This window comes from Tamandua tetradactyla, chromosome 9 (assembly GCF_023851605.1).
Source record: "Tamandua tetradactyla isolate mTamTet1 chromosome 9, mTamTet1.pri, whole genome shotgun sequence".
Classification (NCBI taxonomy): domain Eukaryota; kingdom Metazoa; phylum Chordata; class Mammalia; order Pilosa; family Myrmecophagidae; genus Tamandua; species Tamandua tetradactyla.
Window position 1 is genome coordinate 37,962,378 of NC_135335.1, and position 7,369 is coordinate 37,969,746.

The window sequence follows — 7,369 nt, forward strand, 5'->3', positions numbered from 1 at the left end:
GAGTCAGGCCAGTTCCTCTGTGTCCTTCTCATCCAGGGAGACCAAGCACAACCGTCCATCCAGCTGAGGCTGGATGGGAAAACGTGGTGGGGAAGCCTGGCCTCCACTTCTGCTAGGGGTTCCTACTCAGTAACAGACTGTAATAAAAGATACCACGTACTATGCCCAAGTATGGACACCCTCCTGTGCACCCCCCTTCTCTCCCCAGTAACCCTTTGAGATAAGGGCTTTGCTATCCGTATTCTACAGCTGGGAAAACTAAGGATCAGAGAGGTGAAGTCACCTCCCCAAGGGCACACAGCCTAAAATTAGCCAGATTAATTTTGGAGATCTATCTGGCATCAAAAGCCAGAAGCTCTTGAATCAGAGTTCAGACCCAGACATGTCTGCCACAAGAGGTGACGTTTTGAGTGCAGTTGGAAGGTGAAGGTGGCTGTTGGAACAGCTCCACATCCAGGACCTGTCACAGGGGTGCCCGTGTGCCTTTGTCCAAGCCCCCAGGGTTTCTGTTGGCCCCTCTGAATCTCAGAGTGGAAGCATTTCTTGGAAAAGTTACATCTTCCCAAAGCCCGCTTCTTCCACACAAGCACACAAGCTGCATTTCTCAGAGTAAATAGCCCAAGCAGTTGCCCCTCCTACTGCCTGCTTTATTGATCCAAATGAAATGGGCACTGTTTGTATTTACCACAAAGAAGATTTGCTTCTTTTCCCTCCCCTCGGGCCTCTTTGCCTCCGGACTCTCAGAAGCACTGGAAGGCAGGAAATTCCCAGAGAGGCTGTGGGGTCTGGGGTTTGGCTTCTTGGAGGGTGAGCTGGTTTGAAAATATTACGTACCCCAGAAAAGCCATGTTTTAATCCTGATTCAATCTTGTGGAGGCAGCCGTTTCTTTTAATCTTGATTCCATATTGTAGGTAGAAATCTTTGATTAGATTATCTCCATGGATATCTGGCATGCCCAATTGTGGGTGTGACCTTTTGATCAGATGGAAATGTGTCTCCACCCATTCTAGGTGGGTGGGTTTACTGGAATCCTTTAAAAGAGGAAACATTCTGGAGACAGAAATGACAGACCCAACAGAAGCTTCAGAGCAGAGCTAACAGGCAGAGAACAGAGACACGAATGTCTGAAGATGCTTGGAGCCCAGCAGATGTTATTATGAGATGTTAAACAAGCCAGAACCTGGACAGAGCCAAGGGAAGCCAAGAGATGAAGCCAGCCCTGGAGAAGCCAAGTGAGGAACCCCCACAGGAACAGAGGCTGAAACCAATGGAGCCCAGGAGCAGGGGACCAGCAAGGGACCAGCATTCCTTCCCAGCTGACAGAGGTGTTCCTGACCCATCAGCCTTTCTTGAATTATGGTATCTTTCCCTGGATGCCTTAGTTTGGACATTTTTGTTGGCTGAGAACTGTAAACTTGCAACTTATTAAATTCCCCTTTCTAAGAGCTGCTCCAGTTCTGGCATATCACATTCCAGCAGCTGGAAAACTAAAACAGAGGGGTAGCTCTGCGCGGCCCCTTGGTGGCCATAGAAACCCAAAGGAGCTCAATCTAGAACCTAACTACCTCTTAATGGAATGCAGGAAGCCAGAGGCCTTCTTTGCCCTTCCCCTCCTCTCCTCTGACACTACTAGGGAGACTCAAGGTTTTTGGTCCACTGCTAGGGCCAAAAGGAAGACGCTTTTAGGAAGGCGGCAGGGGCTACATCTCAGCCCCTCTCCTGACATGGACAGAGCAATGAATCGGGAGTGAGGGAGACTTGGCTCCAGGCCCACGACTCCTTGTGTCATTATTGTGGAAAGTCCTAGACCAGTCTGAAATGTGCGACTCTTAGGCTCTTTCTGGTGGATAATGGGGGTAGCCGAAAATGGAGAGTGGGAGAGAATTTGCTGCTTCTCCACAATCTTGCTACTAGGTTATAATGAAAGCAAGTCATGGACAGAATTCTACCACCCCACCCCTACCCTCTTCCCCCAAAAGGCAATCATTAAGCAATTAATTCATCTTAATTATATTAGTTAGCAAGCCCCAAACAGTTCCTACATCATGCAATTCAATTCACTAAATCTGAGGCAGGCATAAGAATAGGCCAGAGCCACATTCTATTACTCTTAAAATCCTCATCGAACATCCAGAATCATCCTAAACCAAGGCTGGACAAAGGACCTACTAGGGCCCAGCCTGAAGCACCAACCCTAAGGGTGCAGACCCCAGGGCTTGCTAGATTCTCATGCCTTGTTTATGCCAGAAGAGGGAGTGTTTCTAAAATATTTTAGCCAAGCGACATATTCTGTGCACCGCTTATTTTGTCAATGAGCACTCCCATCTAGCACCCACTGAGCTGGTTAACAAGCCACTGATCTCACCTCTGAAAACCCATCTATGTTTTTGTTTTTCTTTATTTATATAAGAGAAAACAAAAGAAGAGTTTATTTTATTTACCTATTTCAGATAGTTACAAACCAAATTAGATTATTCTGATTAAGCATTCATGTCAGGTTTATATGAATCAGTTCTCTATACCCATGAAACTAGGCTAATTTTCAGATCTTTCCATCGCTTTGCATATTAAAAGCAAATTAAGCACTGCGCTTCATAATTCAAACTTGGACTTTTACCATAAGATGCATGCCTTGTTCAGTTGTGGGAATGGAACTTGATTAGATGGAGATGTGTCTCCACCCATTCTACGTGGGTCTTGATTAGTTCACTGGGATCCTATAAAACAGGAGACACTTTGGAGAGAGTTCCTCTTGAGAACAAGGAGAGAGCCGCAGAGTCCACAGCCAGCGACTTTGGAGATGAAGAAGAATGCCAGCCATGAAGCAAGAGGCCTGGAGAGGAAGCTAGCAAATACTGCCATGTTCGCCATGTGCCTTTGCAGTGGAGAGAGAAAGCCTGAACTTCATTGGCCTTCCTTGAGTGAAGGTAACCTCTTATTGATGCTTTCATTTGACATTTTTATAGACTTGTTTTAATTGGGATTTTGTTCTTGGCCTTAGAACTGTAAACTGGCAACTTATTAAATTCCCCTTTTGAAAAGCCATTCTGTTTCTGGTACATTGCATTCTGGCAGCTAGCAAACTAGAACAGATGGTTAAGAAGTGGCCATGCCTTTTCCACCCTCACTCTTTCCATGTTAGATGTTGTGGTAGTTAGATTCAGTTGTCAGCTTGGCCAGGTGAAGGTACCTAGTCCTGTTGCTGTGGACATGAGCCAATGGTACATGAATCTCATCTGTTGCTCGTTACATCTGCAGTTGGCTAGGAGGTGTGACTGCTGCAATGAATGGTGTTTGACTTAATTGGCGGATGCTTAAATGAGAGAGCTCAACGTAGCACAGCCCAAGCAGCTCAGCATACCTCATCTCAGCACTCGCAGCTCAGCCCAGGCCTTTGGAGATGCAGAAAGAAATCACTCCGGGGAAAGTTGTTGGAACCCAGAGGCCTGGAGAGAAGGCCAGCAGAGATTTCCCTGTGCCTTCCCACGTAAGAAAGAACCTCAGTTGAAAGTTAGTTGCGTTTCCTCTGAAAAACTAACAAAATAAATCCCCTTTTATTAAAAGTCAATCCGTCTCTGGTGTGTTACATTCTGGCAGCTAGCAAACTAGAACAGACGTCAACTCCCAAAGTGACCTGGGAAGCCACACGTTGAAGATGTAATGATACAAGGATCCAGGTTGATGGAGGGTCCACCATCTCCATTTATGTTTAACACTCATCATACTAGTGTTGATCAAAGTTAAAGAGAAAAGAAACCCTAATGGAGCTTCCTGAAGGGGCTGCAGCTGTTTACCCCTGGACTGTGAATTCCAGAGTAGACACCTGACCCCATAGGAGTTGTAACCAGGACATAAACCAGGGATACACATTTGTGAGAAGGGGCAGTCATATTTCTGAAAAGCTGAGACCTGGTGAGATTTCAGGATTGGAGGAGACACAGGACTAGGAAACAAGATGAAAAGCAGAGACATGCAGAATTAGAGCTAATAATATGTGCTGAGCGCCAGGTGACAGGCACGCTGGTAGACCTGGAGACTCACCAGTGACATGGGCAGGCTCTGCCTTTGTGGAACTTTAAGTCTAGAGCTGTGGTGGCAAATCCTGGCCCACGGTCCAGTTTTGTAAGTAAAGTTTTAATGGAACACGGCCATGCTCATTCGTTTACAGATTGTCTCTGGCTGCCTTCGCTACAGAGGCAGTGCTGAGTAGCTGCAAGGGAGACCAGATAACCCAGAGAGCCTGAAATACTTATCTGGCCCTTTACAGAAAAACCTTGCTGACCCATGGTGCAGAGTCCAAGCAGACAGTCAGAAAGTGAGGCAGAGAGAAGAATGATGGAAATAAAAATACACACAGAGAGAAAAGGAGGGAGAGAGGAGACCCAACATCAATGGGAAGGCGGCAGTTCCTGCAAGTATTTCCATTTGTCATCCTTCACCAGGACAAAAATTCCACCCTCAGCAAGTTGCTCCTTAGGGATAACCGCATTAGGCGCCCTCATCCTTCCTTCATATCCTGAATGTGGATTGCTTGATGAGACCTTCCAAGAAAGACACAGGCTGCCAGGGAGTTCCAGAAGCCTGGAAGAAAGGACAGGGAAGGCTGGGCCGGGAAGGGCAGGGAAGTATCTGGGAACATAAGAGGGGCAGAGTGACATGTGAGCAAAATCAGGTATGTTGTCAAAGGTGGACTGTGCTGGTGGGTGTCTCTGAGCTGCCCTGGAGTTTTGTGAGGGGGGTGGTATTTATCACAATAGAGTCACTTCTTCCCAAGAGCAGATTTGTGGTCCCCACCCAACCCCACCCTTAGCTTGAAGAATGCCTGCCCTTGGCGCTAGCAGGCATGCATGTGCAGATGGGGGTTCAGGAGTGTGTATGTGGGTGTGTGTGTGTGCACATCCATGTGTGTACTAGGGCTGGATCCACATTTTGTAGGGGGTGGGGCGCTACATTTAGAAGACTTGCTTTAAGAAAAAAAGATTTCAAAATTACAAAGTAAAGTATTTACAAATTATTTACAAAATATTTACAAATTATTTAGAATGTGAAAAGAAACCACAGTGAGTTGCAGGTTTGTTTTACAACAGAAACAGCATATGATGTAGAAAAATTACATCATACAGGTATTAACTCCCTGATAGTCTCTGAAGTACATTTCCTACATTTTTTTGGCTGTATGCTCCTTGATTGCCTGCTTGTAGGTCTGATTTTTGCAATATTTTCTATAGAAAGAAAAAAAAGGTAAGCCGCTCTTTACTCTGACCTGGCTGAATGAAATTTGTTCTGTTACTGAGAGGTAGGATGCATCAAATAAGTGATTTCATACACATTTGCTGCTTGTAGTATTGCTTTGGGTTTCAATTCACCAGACACAGGAATTCTCAAAAACCCTGTTGCATTTTTTTCCATCACAAACGGAGGAAAAAACATGGTGTGGTTATAATGGAATATGTTACATTATTGAGCATGTGCCCCAGTGGATAAAATGTTTTTTGACAAGGTTTTTTTTAAGGTATTGCATTTTATGTTTTTAAATATTTTTACTGAGAAATCCTCACACATGTGTAGTCCATACCTGATGCCCAATCAGCTGTCCACAGTATCACCACACAGCTGTGCATCCATCACCACGCCCACCTCCAGAATAGCTGCATCATCCCAGAAAAAGAAATAAAAAGAAAAAACTCACACATCCCATTCCCCCAGTACACCCTCCCCTTGACCACCAGCATTTCAATCTGTCCAATTTATTCTACCCTTATCCCCTCCATTATCCATTTATCTTTCATTCATACTTTTCTACTCTTTTGCCCATACCCCGGAAGCAGCATAAGACACAAGGTCACACTGTAAAGCTATACCATCATACAATAGTTTTCAAGAATCAAGGCTACCAGAGTACAGCTCAACAGCTTCGGGTTGAGTGATGTCCACACAATGCACAAGAATAACCTCCAGGATAACCCTTTGGCCCTGTCCGAAATCTCTCAGCCACTGAAACCCTACTTTGTCTCATTTGTCTCCTCCCCTTCCTGGTCAAGAAGGACCCCTCAGTCCCATGATGCTAGGTCCTGCTCCATCCCAGGACCCCCATCTGTGTTGCTAGGCAGATTTACACCCCTGGGAGTCATGTCACATGTAGGGGGGAAGGCAGTGAGTTCACCTGCCGAGATGGCCTAGAGAGAAAGGCCACGTCTGAGCAACAAAAGAGGTTCTCTGGGGGTGACTCCCAGACACAACTATAAGAAGGCTTAGCTTATTCCCGTAGAGGCAACCCCCAAAATCAAGGGCTCAACCTATTGATTTGGTTGTCTCCACTGCTTGTGAGAACATCAGGAATTCTCCAAATTGGGAAACTGGATATTTTCTCATTTCTCTTCCATCCCCCAAGGGGACTTTGCAAATACTTTCTCATTCATTGTCCCAGTTGCTCTGGGATATATCAGGGCATCACACCAACCTGGACAAACCAACAAAATCTCACACCCTATTCAAGATTCCATGTAGTTATGGTGTTCAACTAAACTGACCATGCAAGTTAAATTAGCTACTGTGTTACCCCAAAATATAAATTTTGCACCAAAAACATCTCTCCCCTTGGTCTCACACAGAAGTTAAAGTTTCAAAATATGGACCATATCTGATTCACCCTAGTCCCATCTAGATCAACTTCATTCACGTTTCTAGTTGAAGTCCAATCCCTCCTTCCACTGTTGAAACAGTTCCTGTGTGGGGTAATGCTTTCACAGTTGCAGAGCTCTAAACTCTGAATCCCAGGTATCACACAAATACCTGAAGATTTTAGGACCCACCAGGTAATACACAACCAGCTCAGCATCTCAGAATTTAGAAACAACAGCTGTTACTCCTGACTATACATGATTGCTGCAAGAGCCCACAATCTAGAACCCTTTATAATAGGTCCCAACCTGATAACCTATGCTGACTGCAAGTTACTAAGACCGCACATCAAAGCCAGTTCACATGAGTGAGGCATGACAATACCCATCCCATTGCTTCTGTCATTTCACTCAACATACAGTCCTCATGGTTCGCTCACCAAGCTGCACGCCCTACAACTCCACCCCCCTGAGGTCACCCACCAGTCCGCTGTATGTATACTCCACAGTTCTCCCTTCCTTCCCTCAGTCGTTGTACCCTTAGGCCACCCCCATCCCTTGGGAATCTCGAACACTGCCACCTTAAACACCAGTGTGCAAATGCCCATTCGTTTGACTAGGTGTTGGTGAGAAATGAATCCAATTATCATACTGCACATATGATGATGGGAAGAATTCTCCATAGACGAATTTCTGGCTCTTATCTCCCGGTTTTACTTCTCATCATCATGAACCCATTTCTGAAATG